Raw genomic sequence first — 14344 nt, forward strand, 5'->3', positions numbered from 1 at the left:
ACCGCATCTCACGATTTTTGAATAATCATAGACTAACGGTCACCAATCACCACACATATCGATTAAGATTTTTATTTTTCTAATTTTCCAAATGTCTCGAAATTGTAGACGCATGAAATTCTGCTTCTGCTAGCATATCACTAACCGAATGGTTTGGTTAAACTCCACAATATATTTTAAGAAGTCTTTATCCAGGTGTGGAAAGCGCCATTACAATTGGTCTCAGAAGCGATGATAGGCCATTATGGTATAAAGTCTATTTTAAGCAGTAAAGATAACTTAAGTTATCTATATTCAAATCAGTGTATAACTCGAAATATTTGACACTGTTTGAATTTTCGTAAGGTAAGAACTTGCTGAGGTTATCGTTTTACAACTATAACAATCGGCCGATAAATACATACTTCAGAAGTAAAATTAAACGTGACTTCAAATTTAATAGATAATAAAGTTGCATTATAACCGTTTTGATTATACGGTATATGGATGTCCTAAATTAATTTCTTATTCGGTTGGTATTTTATAGCGCCTGGTTACTGAACAGTTTAAAAATTGTAAAAAATTTCTGATTCGATAGGCATAAACTATTATTAACAATTACCTCCCGACCTGGTGGAAATCGGATGGATCGGACTACCGAGAGCGTATAGTCAGCTGTCAGGAGCTACAGTGACTCACATATTTGTTCACACCAGTAAAGAATTTTCTAATATCTCTAGTTTGCAAATCCCGTATTTTTTAATCCCGACAACAGCAATAGGCTTGAGTTCGTTGAACTGTTGGTAAACAAACATTCACCCTAATAATTTTTATTTATGTTTATACCTTTGAATTGAGCCAGTTTATTACGAGTCTTCATGTGAACAGTTTTGTGACTCGGGTTACTTCATTACAAATTTCGCAAAAATCATTCAATAATTCGTCTCATATTTGTTATCAGGTATCATCAATTTAGTTATTTTTCTTACATGTTGAAAATATTTCCTTTCCTTAATGGTTATGATCTATTCCGTGTAATTACAGTATGAAGCCATTTTCAACATTTTTGAAATATCCAATAATAAAATCTCTACAAGAAGGACTTCCTTATCGTGAAATTTAAAAAAAAAATTGTTATTATTGGGTTAATAATAAAAACCTGAAAGATCTTCCGGAATTTACGACAGTTGTTTTAAAAAGAAGAGGAGTGGCCATAAAACAAAATTTTCCGAGGCCAAAAGGCGTTTTATCTACGCGCTCCGTTCGATCAGGACAGGTTGACAATGCTGTCCAAATTCAGCGTAGGTCTCGTGATAATGATAATATGGATGTCAGTGCTGAAACAAACGGAGATGTTTGCTGAGGCCGGATAAAGAGCGACGGGAACTAAAAAAACCATTGCTGACCAAAGAGTGGCTTGCTGATCGTGGTTTTAATGTCATGGAATGGCCCCACAGTCACCTAACCTTAATCCAGTTGAGCGCTTGTGGAGAAAACTAAAAAATCTTGAGCCCATGCTGCAGGAGATGCTTCAAATTTCGATCAACTTTGGGAAAAAACACAAGTTGAATGGGACCTAATTGATCTAGAACAGTACAGAAATCTCGTGAGAAGTATGCGAAGAAAGGCTGATGCAGTTTTGAAAGCCAAAGGAAGACATAAAAAATATTAAAGGAATTTCTATGACACAATCATATTATCGTTCGCACACGGTAATTTATTTTCTATTATTTTAATAATCATGATAAAGGAACAATTTAATTATTTGGGTGTTTTTTGTGTTAAGACAAATAAAATTATTAAAAAAACTACGTTTATTTGAAGTCCTACAATTGTTTTGTAATGTAAATAATGACATAACCCAATTTGCATTCAGCTGTGAACGAAACTGTGAGTCACTGCATGACTACTCTGCCGGCGTCCCTCGAATGCGTGAGGATGGTGGACGGGAGGTGCTTGTCGGTAGCGGCCGTCTGAGCTGCCTTTACCGTAGGCATGGTCTCCTCTAGGAGGTGGTTAGAGATTCCACTAAAACCGAAACCGCGGCCGGAGCGCATCAGGAGGTTTCGATGCTAGCGGAGCCCCTACACCCAGGGAGATAGAGTTGTCACCCTTACCTAGGGAGTGCGTGGGAGACTTGGCCGATGTATTTCGACCACTTTTTGGGTATCCTTTTACGCGCGGCACTGGTTAAGTGCACACGTTAACCCACCCTATCGGAAGGCGCAAGTAGGAGAAATCGACATTTCGGCAGCATGCTGCAGGATGATGTGGGCTTCTACACCGAACCTAACTGAAGCAGCAGATTTTCCGTTCGCGGAGGTGAATCGCTTCTAACTTGAGAATCTAAAACATGTGATAAGGCCTAAACGGCCAGGTGCGCACGTTAAAGAACCTCAATTTTACTTGACATTGCGACCCCAGTGGGAACGTAGGCATAAACTATTAAAAATTCTATTTCTGTAATTTCACCAGCTTGTGTTCGAAACATATACATAGGTTAGATCCAGACTGGAGAATTGTAATTAATAGGATTCATATTTAGAACGAGACTACAAATTGAATGGACGGACAATCGATTCGGGATGAAAAACGACGCAGCTGAAATTTGTACTAATCACTCTGCGATGTTAATCCATTGTGGGATTTAACCCCGAGAAATCGACTTGTCCTGCGTGAGCTGTAATTAAGCATCTAATTTAAATTCACACAAACGACATCGTACAATGCGGGGTGGAATTTATTGTTGTCCATCGAAATTAAATTATTGTGAATATTTAACAACAATCGATTCGTCTGTTGTTTTGCCTCTCTGATGTTTGTGACTAGATTGTGCATGTCAATATGATGTATTTCGCGATCGGAAAGAAAATTGAATAAAATATTTCACTTCGCAACTGTTTTGATAGTTTTGTCGATTAATGTTACGAAATAAGTTCTCCGGTCTTATTAATGCTTTGGAACTCCGCTTGATCCAATCCCTCGGAATTAATAGTCCAGACTTATCGGCCAATACAGATTATCCAATTTATCTCCCCTTTGGCCACATCTGTCACCCAATATTTCGGATCTTTCAATCTAAAATCTGGAAATGGCATTTACAGATTTGTATTATTTCCAGATGAAAAAGTTCGTTTTTTAACAGTCAATTTTCATTTTCGGACCTCTACCTTAAAATTCCGCCTATTTTTTTTTTTTTTTTACGATAATGTGCAAATCAGTATTTATTGATAAACAATAGACGTTTACAGACATGAAACACTCTAATCTTAAAGAACGGTTCAACACGTCACGTTTCTCCAGACTCGAGCCGAATGGTTTTCTTATCACTTCCGCTCCATTTTCCCCGAAAAACGCGGTTTTCCGGTGGAAGAATCGATCAGTTTGTAGACTCATCAGAAAGAGAAGTGACAACTTAGATTAATACTAACTTGAGTAGTCTTAAATTGTTAAGACACTATGAATTGCTTTCCCATTGTTAGTTGAGTAATTATCATCGGTTTTATTGGTTAATAATTTTTGTTATTGTTTGTCATTGAAAATAGCCAAGCAGAAAATTTTATTTTATATACATCGAAAATGGTGTTTAGAACTGATTTTGTTACTTTTAGGATGAACGACAGTTTCAGAATTTCTCTTCAAGATTTAGACTTCAAGAACTATTTAAAGATAGTTCCTACTCACAGTAAGTTGTTTTGCAACGATCCGGATTTCGAGCCTTTTAGCTCATCATCAGGTTGAAGGACTTCTACAACCACATCTCTCAACATGAAGTGCCAAAGTGAACCCGCTGATACCTCCGTCAACGCGACGTTCCGAAGCTCTCAAAGAATTCCTGCAACTAATTAATTCTCTACAGCGTAATATAAATTTTACATTGAAAATTGGCAAAGATGGTTGTTTGAACTTTTTAGACCTAAAACTGTAAAATAAACAACCTAATAGAAATAGACGTATATAGAAATCCCACAACTACAGACACTATGATACCATCGGATTCTTCCTACCCATGGTCCCAAAAGGCTACTGGTTTCATTTGGCTTATAGACCGGATGTTAAAACTTCCGCTAACACCTGATAACTATAAAAAAGAATTAAAAACTATTAAAACCTTAGCAAAAAACACGGGTATCCAGAAATATTTATTGATAGGTTGCTAGTTAAAATAATAAAAAAATTAACTTTAAACGAATCAACAATAGGACTCAGCCCACCACAAATGAATCATAAGGTTGTTTGCCATACGTTGGTGAATTATCGGAAAAAGTTAGTAAAATTTTTAAACAAGAAGATTTAAGAATAGCTGTTAGAAGTACGGATTCACTTAAAAACATCCTCTCAAAACCTAAAGACAAGATAGACAACTTGGCAAAAAGCGGGGTTTACCAACTCAATTGTGATGATGTAAGGACCATGTAAAAGAAACAAAACATATTTCAATTCAAATTTAAATACAACAGTGATACATAGTTTCAACAAAGAGAAAGAACTAGTTTGGTTTGAGAAATTTGAAATTAAAAAATGTAAAATTGAACATAGAGATAAATAAATTAATAATATAATAGATTTTGATCTACCTGCCATTCATTTTAAATATGTACATAAATAATTTTAAACGTCCAAGTAATTAAACTAATTATTTTAATTGTTATTATTTTTATAGTAATTTAATAATATTAAGTATTTACTAGTATAATATTTATTTGTGTTATAATTTCCGCGTTTCGCACGTTCAAATTGAGCGCCATTAAAAGAATCAGTTGCTAATTGGAAAAAAAGCGGGTTCACTTTGGCAATTCATGTCGAGAGACGTGGTTGTAGAAGTCCTTCAACCTGATGATGAGCTAAAAGGCTCGAAATCCGGATCGTTGCAAAACAACTTACTTTGAGTAGGAACTATCTTTTAAAAAAGGATTGAACACCACACTCACTCCATCATTTATCATTTCTATTTATCTTCTTCTTCAAGTGCCAAGTCCTCTTAGAAAGTTGGCGATCTGGTTTCGATCCAAAGCTTTTCTAAATATATCAGCTCTGTACACTGCGGACCATGGGCTTAAGTTCTTAAGTCAGAACGTTCTTCTACGCCCTGGGCCACGCTTCCCATCTATTTTTCCTTGAGGGATAACCTGCAGCAGATGATATTTTTCATTGCGCATTATGTGTCCAAAATATTGTAATTTTCTTCCCTTTATGGTATAGAGGATTTTTACCTTTATATTCATGCGCTGTAATACAGCCACATTAGTGACTGGATGTCCAAGGTATCTTCAGAATTCGTTTGTACGTCCACATTTCGAATGCTTCCAGCTTCCGGCATATTGTGTCTGTAAGGGTCTAAGTTTCACCCCCTCCCACCTAGAGAGAAGTATACTGAGTACATGCGATCGAAGTATTCGAGTACGAAGCCTGATAGATAAGTCCCGATTTGTCAAGGTTTTCCTCATTTTCCGGAAGCTAGCTTTTCTAGCTTGTTCAATTCTACAACGGATTTTGCATGCAGGGTCCCAGTTATCCTTGACATAGCATCTCAAATATTTATAAGATGATACTCTCTCAATTATCTCACAGCCAATCTTGAGAAGGTTCTGTGTTCTATTTTGTTTTTTACTGATAACCATCCATTTTGTCTTCTTCACTTAAGCCATAATCCCATGGGATACCCCGCTTTCTTTAGCCACAGATTCTAACAGTCCTTGCCAATTGCCAGACTTGATGGAAGCAGGTCAGTGTCGTGATTTATCGTCGTCGTGAATTTATCTAAGAAAGAAAAACTCAAAAGAAAGACGAGCACATCGAATGAATTTTTCATTTACTTTTGAGAAGAATACTGAAATACTAAGTTTTGTATATTGACAGATAGTAAAACCAGATGATGGGTTTTTGGTCTGCGAGCCGGTGAAATTACGTTGAACCTGCCCACGGCTTTTTACTGGGTCTGTTTTCACTTCGCAATTTCCAAAATCAAAAATGTTTCTTCTAATGCTAAACATGATTATCTGGAGACGGAAACGTTGGCAAACTATATGGCCTAGATTAAAATAATTTAAAAGTAGCATTTGGTTGACTTGGCGGTCACTGGGTAGTGATGCATAACGGGGTTGTTGATACCTTAATGTTGTTGAAAGGATGTTAGATCATGTGGGGGAGTACAGAACGGCAAAAATACCAAAATTTGATATAAGGAGGGCATTAACTAAAAAAATTGCACAAGAACGGAAAAAGTGGTACAATAATGATAAAGCAGGTTCTTTTCTTAAGTCTTTGATTCCCGAACCCCACCACATACCCTGGATTTTTGCAATGAAGAGAAGCAAGACGTTTTTTCTTCGATTATTAGAATAAAGTCGAATAACTGCATCACTGGGGCTTATATGAATAGAACTCGTTTAATACCCTACCCAAATTGTAAAACATTTGACGAACCTGAGACAATACAAGGTTTGACTGTCAGGAGTATAAAGTTGTGAGGAATTCCATGTTTGAACCAATCTTCAGTTGTAAACAAGTGTAGAAGTCTGTCAGTTTTAATAGTTTCATAGGTTCGAAAAATAAAATACTGTTAGAATATCGTTCGGATTTTGAAATGATAACAAACTGAAGGACTAAATACCAAATAATATCTATTAAGATAATTCTAGGGGTTGCTGTGTTGGCTGGCTTGGGTGATCTCCGGGGTGCTCTACACGGAAAGGGCAAATGGCACCCTTGAAGCGGGGAGGATGTGGACTTTTCCAGAGGCATCTGTTTCCATGTAAGCTTTTAGAAATTAGGTATATACCGAGCATTCGAATGCTTCCAGCTTCCGGCATATTGTGTCTGTAAGGGTCTAAGTTTCACCCCCTCCCCCCTAGAGAGAAGTATACTGAGTACATACGATCGAAGTATTCGAGTACGAAGCCTGATAGATAAGTCCTAGTTAACAAGCTAGCTTTTCTAGCTTGTTCAATTCTACAACAGATTTTGCATGCAGGGTCCCAGTTATCCTTGACATAGCACCCTAAATATTTATAAGATGATACTCTCTCAATTAGCTCACTGCCAATCTTGAGAAGGTTCTGTGTTCCATTTTGTTTTTTACTGATAACTATCCATTTTGTCTTCTTCACTTAAGCCATAATCCCATGGGATACCTCGCTTTCTTTAGCCACAGATTCTAACAGTCCTTGCCAATTCGATTATTAGAATAAAGTCGAATAACTGCATCACTGGGGCTTATATGAATAGAACTCGTTTAATACCCTACCCAAATTGTAAAACATTTGACGAACCTGAGACAATACAAGGTTTGACTGTCAGGAGTATAAAGTTGTGAGGAATTCCATGTTTGAACCAATCTTCAGTTGTAAACAAGTGTAGAAGTCTGTCAGTTTTAATAGTTTCATAGGTTCGAAAAATAAAATACTGTTAGAATATCGTTCGGATTTTGAAATGATAACAAACTGAAGGACTAAATACCAAATAATATCTATTAAGATAATTCTAGGGGTTGCTGTGTTGGCTGGCTTGGGTGATCTCCGGGGTGCTCTACACGGAAAGGGCAAATGGCACCCTTGAAGCGGGGAGGATGTGGACTTTTCCAGAGGCATCTGTTTCCATGTAAGCTTTTAGAAATTAGGTATATACCCGAATGAGAAGCGGGTGTATGGGGTAGTGCTTTTTGGGGGTTGCTCGGGTCGGAGGGGTCGGATCTTTGGGGTGGCGAGGGTTCTCACCAACTAAATGATATTAACAGAATGCTAGGAAGCCGAAGTAAAAAAAAAAAAAAAAAATGCGGTTAAGATTTTACAAACATTGAATCATATTGTAATGTTAGAAATGTTGAACACTTGAACACCAATTAATTAGTTAATGGATTTAACATACCAAAATAATTATGATTTTATATACCAAATGGAAATTGAGTTAAATAACATTTCTGGACAATTAAAATTGGGCATTCTAAAATTAAATTTATAATCTTTTGTTACATTTTCCATGTCATCTCTGTCAATTAGATAATTGGTTGTTGAACAATTAGTACCCTTTTGGCTGAATGAGTTGGAAGGTCAGGCAGAACTGTACTGGCTTGCACTCTGGAAAATGAAATAAATTCGAGAGCACTTGTGCTTTTTGCCTTTTGACCAACCATGTTTTTTGTCATATAGGTAAAATAAAGATATGCGTTGGATAAGTGAATTTTTTTTAACGATCTTTTATTTGAATGAAACTTTGCGAACTGTTTTTGCAGTCTTGTTATGCACCCTGTGCCCGACTGATTTTGAAAACCTAATTTTATCCTAATTCACGCCAGCATGTCTGACAAAGCGAATGCGTAATTATGCCCTTTTGTTCTTGGGAGGGTCGTCAAGCTCAGGGACGAACTGCTTTGCTTAACCTCAAAGCTTTTTTTCCTCTCCACTTTGAGAGGACGAATCGTTCTGTAATTTAGTAGATCCTCTTTGTGGACATTTAAAACTGAAACTGGGTTTTTTAGCAAGAGTTGAATTTTATGTCGTTAGCAAATGCAAATAATGTTAGATGGCTCTTGTTTGAAAGTTTTTATTGAATTAATTTTAATTTTAAATCGAACATTCTCGGTTTTATTGCGTGATATCGCGCTCTACTTTTAATATTCAAGTGCATAGAGTTAGTGTGTTGTTTTACTGATTATTTTTAACGCTAGAGTGTTGAAAATTTAAAGTACGTTTTAACACACTGTTTCTTTGTACTTCAGTCTAAAATGAAAAGTACCTGAGTTTTGAGTAGAAGTGAGCGTGATGGCAGGTTCTCATTACCCTCACTGCGGGAAGCAGCATCATATCACACTCACCTTTCTGAAAGTGTTATTTAAGTCTACATTATATAATTAAAACCTGCTAGTTTTTTTAGCATTACAATGCTAGAATGAACGATATTTTTAAAAACACAGTTCCTACTGACGGTCAAAATTCACAAGGAAAACAAACCTATAAGACCAGTAGTGACCTTTTATAATTCTCCATGCCAAAAACTCGCGATTACAATTGAAAAAAATAATTAAAATTTACACCAATTTCAAACCTACATTCAGTACTAACAATCATTTAGAATTGAAAAAAGAATTAAAGAACATTAATACACCTAATAACTTTTTTCAATTAACTATTCTTTCTATGTAAGATTTTGGATGAGATAAAAAATTCAGTGTCATGAGCGGGATTCGAGCCCACGATCTTTGGCTAGATACGCCGGTGCTCTACCACTTGAGCTATCGTGACTTCGAACCTCTAGGTGGTAGAGAAGCGGCGTATTGAGCCGAAGGTCATGGGTTCGAATCCCACTCGTTACATTGACTTTTTTATCTCAACCAAGATCTTACGTAGAAAGAATAATCAATTGAAAAAAGTAACTCGGTCAATTGACTTCTAAAACGCAAATTGATACCTATTAACTTTGTTTTAGTGTCATTTGATGTTACTAATTTATTCAAAAATACCCTGTTAAAAAATGTACTAATCTTATGAAACTAAAACATAGGGAGAATTTTATTAACGAAGTCGTAAAAAATGATATAATAGACCTCTTAAATAAATGCATCTAAATGTTACTAGGAACTATCATTTTAAAAAGAATGAACAACACAATCACTCCACCATTTATCATTTCTACAATGAATATTCTCACACTTTTAATTTTGTAAAATAACGGAAATCGTAAAGTTCTGCATGTTCTGCCTACGAATTTCCATACAGATTTGAATTTTAATGTGACCCTAGGAAATATTAAATTTACTATTTTTAAAACGAGTACAATTGGTTAGATAAATGACTTACACCTAATGCACCATAAATAAATCACATGTTGGCAAAAGCTTACTAAAACAATGCAAAAAAATACGTAAAAATATATTAACTCGAATGTAACGTTAGTCTCGGTGAGAAACGTGATAAGGAATAATACAAACAACTTGAAGAAATAATGAATAAAAATAAATTGTCGAATTGTCATAAGGAAAACGCTAATGTTCATTTATCGGGATTTATATGAAGACGTAGACTTGGATTTTCTATACTCTTATTTTGAAACGGAACTGTTCATTAGGGATGTAGTTCTACATAGGTTAAATAGTGGGTTTGCGGAGGTTCGTCGGAATCTGAACTATGTTAGCTTGATGTTAATTAGTACCAAAAACCATCCCGTGCAATTAGGCTTAAAGCAGTGTTTCATAACTTTTGTATTTTTACCATCGGATTCGGACGATCAAGGCTGATGAACATTAAATTGTAAATGCACGTTGTATACCGGATTTTAAAGAATTCTTTTGTTTGGTTTAATGATTTTGAAATTAAAAAAAGACCGTTTTTCAAATGTCGTGTAATCTCTTTGATTCTCGGCGACAAATTGATCCCGCTTGTGACACTGACGTTTTTATGTCAACCAGTACCTTATATACAGATTAATTAATTGAAAAACGGAATTCGGTCAATCGGACCACGAACCCCAATGAATTTAGCCGTAGGTCATGTGTTCAATTCCACTCGTGACACTGACTTTTTTTATCTCACCAGTACCTTATGTAAAGATTAATTAATATTTAATAATATTACCTGAGATTATCAACTGTGCAGGCTACACTAAACCTCTAGTCGTGTTATAGCAACCGGAAGTTTTGTGCCCGAGTGGTAACAATGTTATTAAATTATATTTTTGATAATGTTATTGGTTCTGTGGGAGACTTTGGAGATTAACCATTATATTATTATTGCTGCTTACCAACAGACGAAAGAGAATAATTTTTTATGGCTCATTTCAATGTTTTTTGAAATCAGTTTTTACCTCTTGTTAGAGACCTGAGTAGCAATTTATTTATATTTGCTTTTTTCTGGTGATCTTGTTTATGTGTTAATAAGTAGTTTAATCAACGATGACCAGACAGAATCATCATTCTCCTTGTGGAAGGAAAATCATCATCATCTATTGCTCATCAGCTTGGCATTCATTATTCTTCCGTTCCAAAGACAATTGATAGGTTCTGGGTCACTCGGTGTCTCTCTAGTGGACGAATTCAGAGCATCCCAGAATTTAAAATCCTACGGATGACCGTTTTATTTAAATTCAACTATCCCGAAACGAATTCAACAATTTCTCCCATTTCAAATTTGATCTTTGGAATTTGAGAGTTGACAGAAGAATTGGCCTGGCAGAGTGAAACCTTAGATAAGAAGGCCAGCGAAAGGCCTCATCCTCACCGAGGGACACCGAAGAAAAACACAACACAATAGAACGCTAATCATTAACGATACTGGTAAGGAAATAAAGTCGTATTCATCGCGGGGACAAAAGTGGCCTTTAATATTCCAGATGACCGTGTGAACGTGTCTGGAGAACACCTGGTAAACAGTATCATTTGATCGACATTCGGTCTCTCATGTTCTGGGGGGGGGGGATTTTTGAGGAGTCTCGAACCTAATTGGTACCAATTCAAGGGTGTGTTAAACTTTTACTTCATGGGTGGACTCTTGAATGTGGTATGATAAGGGAAGATGATCCTAAATAATGTAATGCCATTTTTGCCTGTTTTTAAGGCTCTGAATAGTTTTTATGCGTGATAGTGATCGATTACATAAAATAACATGGGTTTCTGTGTGCATGAAGATCATAGCTATTCTAAACCTTAAGGGGCCAGCAATTAAACTGAAACTTTAAATTTGTTTGGAATATTCTCAAAAGAATTTTTGATTACGATAACAAGCTATATATTGAGATTGGCTATATTGGAAGAGTTTGACAAAATGCAACAGGATTTTTACGAAATCGTTTTGGTAGTAGGCCAAAAAATATGTAAGCAATAAGTAAAGCCATAAGGGGTCCTAGGCGGGTTGTATTCACAGGGTTTTGAAGGGATGGAAGAGGCAACCTAAAATGGATATTTCTCAGAATCTTCTGTACCATTTTCAATGAATGCACACGTTTCCCTGTTGATAAACTCACGTTCAACAAGAGCTTTTTTGAAAGAACAGCTTTTTTGGTTTGAAAGAACATAAAAGAGGAAAACATTGAAATACATTTTTCTATCATTACAATATTTTTTCTCAAAATTCGACTGTTATTTTCAAAAAAAGCTCTCATAGAAGTGTTTATAGACCATTTATATTACCGCATAAAAATTTGTAACCAATGTCTTTAAAGGGTTGACTGTTTTTGTCTCTTATGTGTAAAAAACGGTTTTGCCCTTTTATTAACTGCCATTTTAAATTGTAAACAAAATAATTCGAAAAGTAATTCTTTTACTTTTAAAAATAATTTTTATTTTAATCAAACATTATATTTTCAGTAGAAACAAATATTGTATTTTTGATTTATTTAAACCTAAATGTTCTTGTAAAATGCAACCATCTCAAGAATTCGCGATTTTTTCGACGTAAATTGTTTTTTGTGCTTTATTGGAATCGAATCTGTTATGAAAATTCAAAGAATGATTGTATCGTTTTTTAAGCAAGTTTGACGATTAATTTAAAAAATTTGAGTTTTTCTCATTAATTGCTGTACGAGATAAGCGTGGGATCGGCTTGGACAAAGAAGATCAAGAAAAAATTGTAACCCTCCGTCCTGGAAAAACATAAAGAAAAGTTGCAACGTACGTGCCAAAGAGGCGAGCTGAACCTTTCTGGGAGATTTGTAACCTTTGGTGCACACTTTTAATCGAAAACCCGGAGGGGTTAGTTGAAGAATAAAACAAATATGTTCTTCAAAGCTATAAAAGTTTCCTGGGGCGTTTTTCCTTTTGGCAGTTTGTTGAATTTGCTAAGAAGAATATTAAACAGCTTTAAAGCTATTTCGATTTTTGGAGCATTTCCAGAAGAACTGAACACTAATTGTGCTTAAGACATTAGTTACGCTAAAAATCTAATTGATTTTAAAACCGTTAATTTAAGTATTATTCAAAGACAATTTATTAAGGTTTTGGTTGAAATAAAAAAGTCAGCGTCACAAGCGGGATTCGAACCCACGACCTTCGGCCAAATACGCCGCTGCTCTACCACTTGAGCTATTGTGACTTTCGATCCACTCGGACACTAACCTTCCATCTCAACCCCACCTTTTTAATTTTTCCCTCGTTTTTGGCATTTTTATCTAAACCAAAACCTCAATAAATTGAAAAGAATTTATTCGGGCAAGCGGACCACGAAACCTGATAAAATTATTCAAAGTTTAGTTTATTCAATTAAATGTGGAAACCATATAAAATACTACGTTTTTCGGAAACCATATAAAATACTACGTTTTTCAATTCCTAAATTTGTAAAAAATGTTTACAGTTGGTCTTTTGTTTGGGACCTTTGAGAACCCTTCAATATAATGTGGTATTTGTGTTTTGTTTCATTTTTCGATTTGGATTTGTTGGGCTCAAATCTAAATGTGTACGTATGTAGCTACAAACATGTGCAGAGTTAAGCTTATTGCTTCTTGCTGTCCACCGGAAATCCTAGCGTTTGTAATTTAAAATAGATTGCCGGTAGGTGTTGGCAGTCCATGGGCAGACCTCGGGGTTGGGCTCCGAGCGGATGCTGACAACAGCGAGGTCAATTCAGCTTCCATCGCATGCAGTTCCAAACCCATTCATAATTAGAACAAAAATCTTTCATAATATTTATGTAGGTGTATGTTTATGTGTTATGTATGTGGCCGTAGTTGATTATTATTTCAATTTTTCCTTTGCTTTCGCTTTTAACGTATTTGGTCAGGTCAATTAAAATTGTTAGCAATACAATTCTTTTCATCGAAGTTATTCGGACAGGATAAGATAAAAATATATCCAGATAACTAACGATAGAAAAACCCGTTCTTTGTATACCCAGTTAAATGATTCAACTTTATTTCATGACTCACCGCTCCCGTTCAACAAGTTTATCTTACTCATAATTCTATGGGTAAACTTTGGCGGATCATTCTAATTTCAATGTGCCAACGTCAGGACCAATGATAAAGATTGATTGCCCAAATTACATGGTTGTTATATGAAAGAAATGAAGAACCATTCAATCTTTCCCGTTTTCATTTGTATTATTGCCAACAATATTGTTTTATAAAAAAACGAAGAATTAAAGGAAGGAGGTTGAACAGTTTTTTTCACATTCATTTCGTTCGCATAGCAATCATTTATTTTCATTATCTTTTTCTTGTGAGCGAGCGAATAAAACAAAAATCACAATATATATTAATGACTAAAGTGCATATGTAATGGAAATAAATATTTTAAAGAATAAAATAAAAATAATTTAACACTTTTTTAAACTCTCATGCTATCGTAAACTTTGTTTTCTGGTCATTGGGTATAATCTGTAAAAAAGCAAGCGCTAGAGTAATGGCCAATGCTGGAAAGTGGGATCTCAAGCAATGAATC

General features: G+C 35.4%; 1 protein-coding gene across 2 annotated transcripts in view; it reads left to right on the forward strand.

Moving 5' to 3' along the window:
- Window positions 1-14344, forward strand: part of LOC106666991 (neuroligin-1-like) — a 641234-nt gene that overhangs the window by 475154 nt on the left and 151736 nt on the right. The gene's annotated exons all lie outside the window — the stretch shown is intronic.

Source organism: Cimex lectularius, unplaced genomic scaffold (assembly GCF_000648675.2).
Source record: "Cimex lectularius strain Harlan isolate CLEC.00 unplaced genomic scaffold, Clec_2.1 scaffold142, whole genome shotgun sequence".
Classification (NCBI taxonomy): domain Eukaryota; kingdom Metazoa; phylum Arthropoda; class Insecta; order Hemiptera; family Cimicidae; genus Cimex; species Cimex lectularius.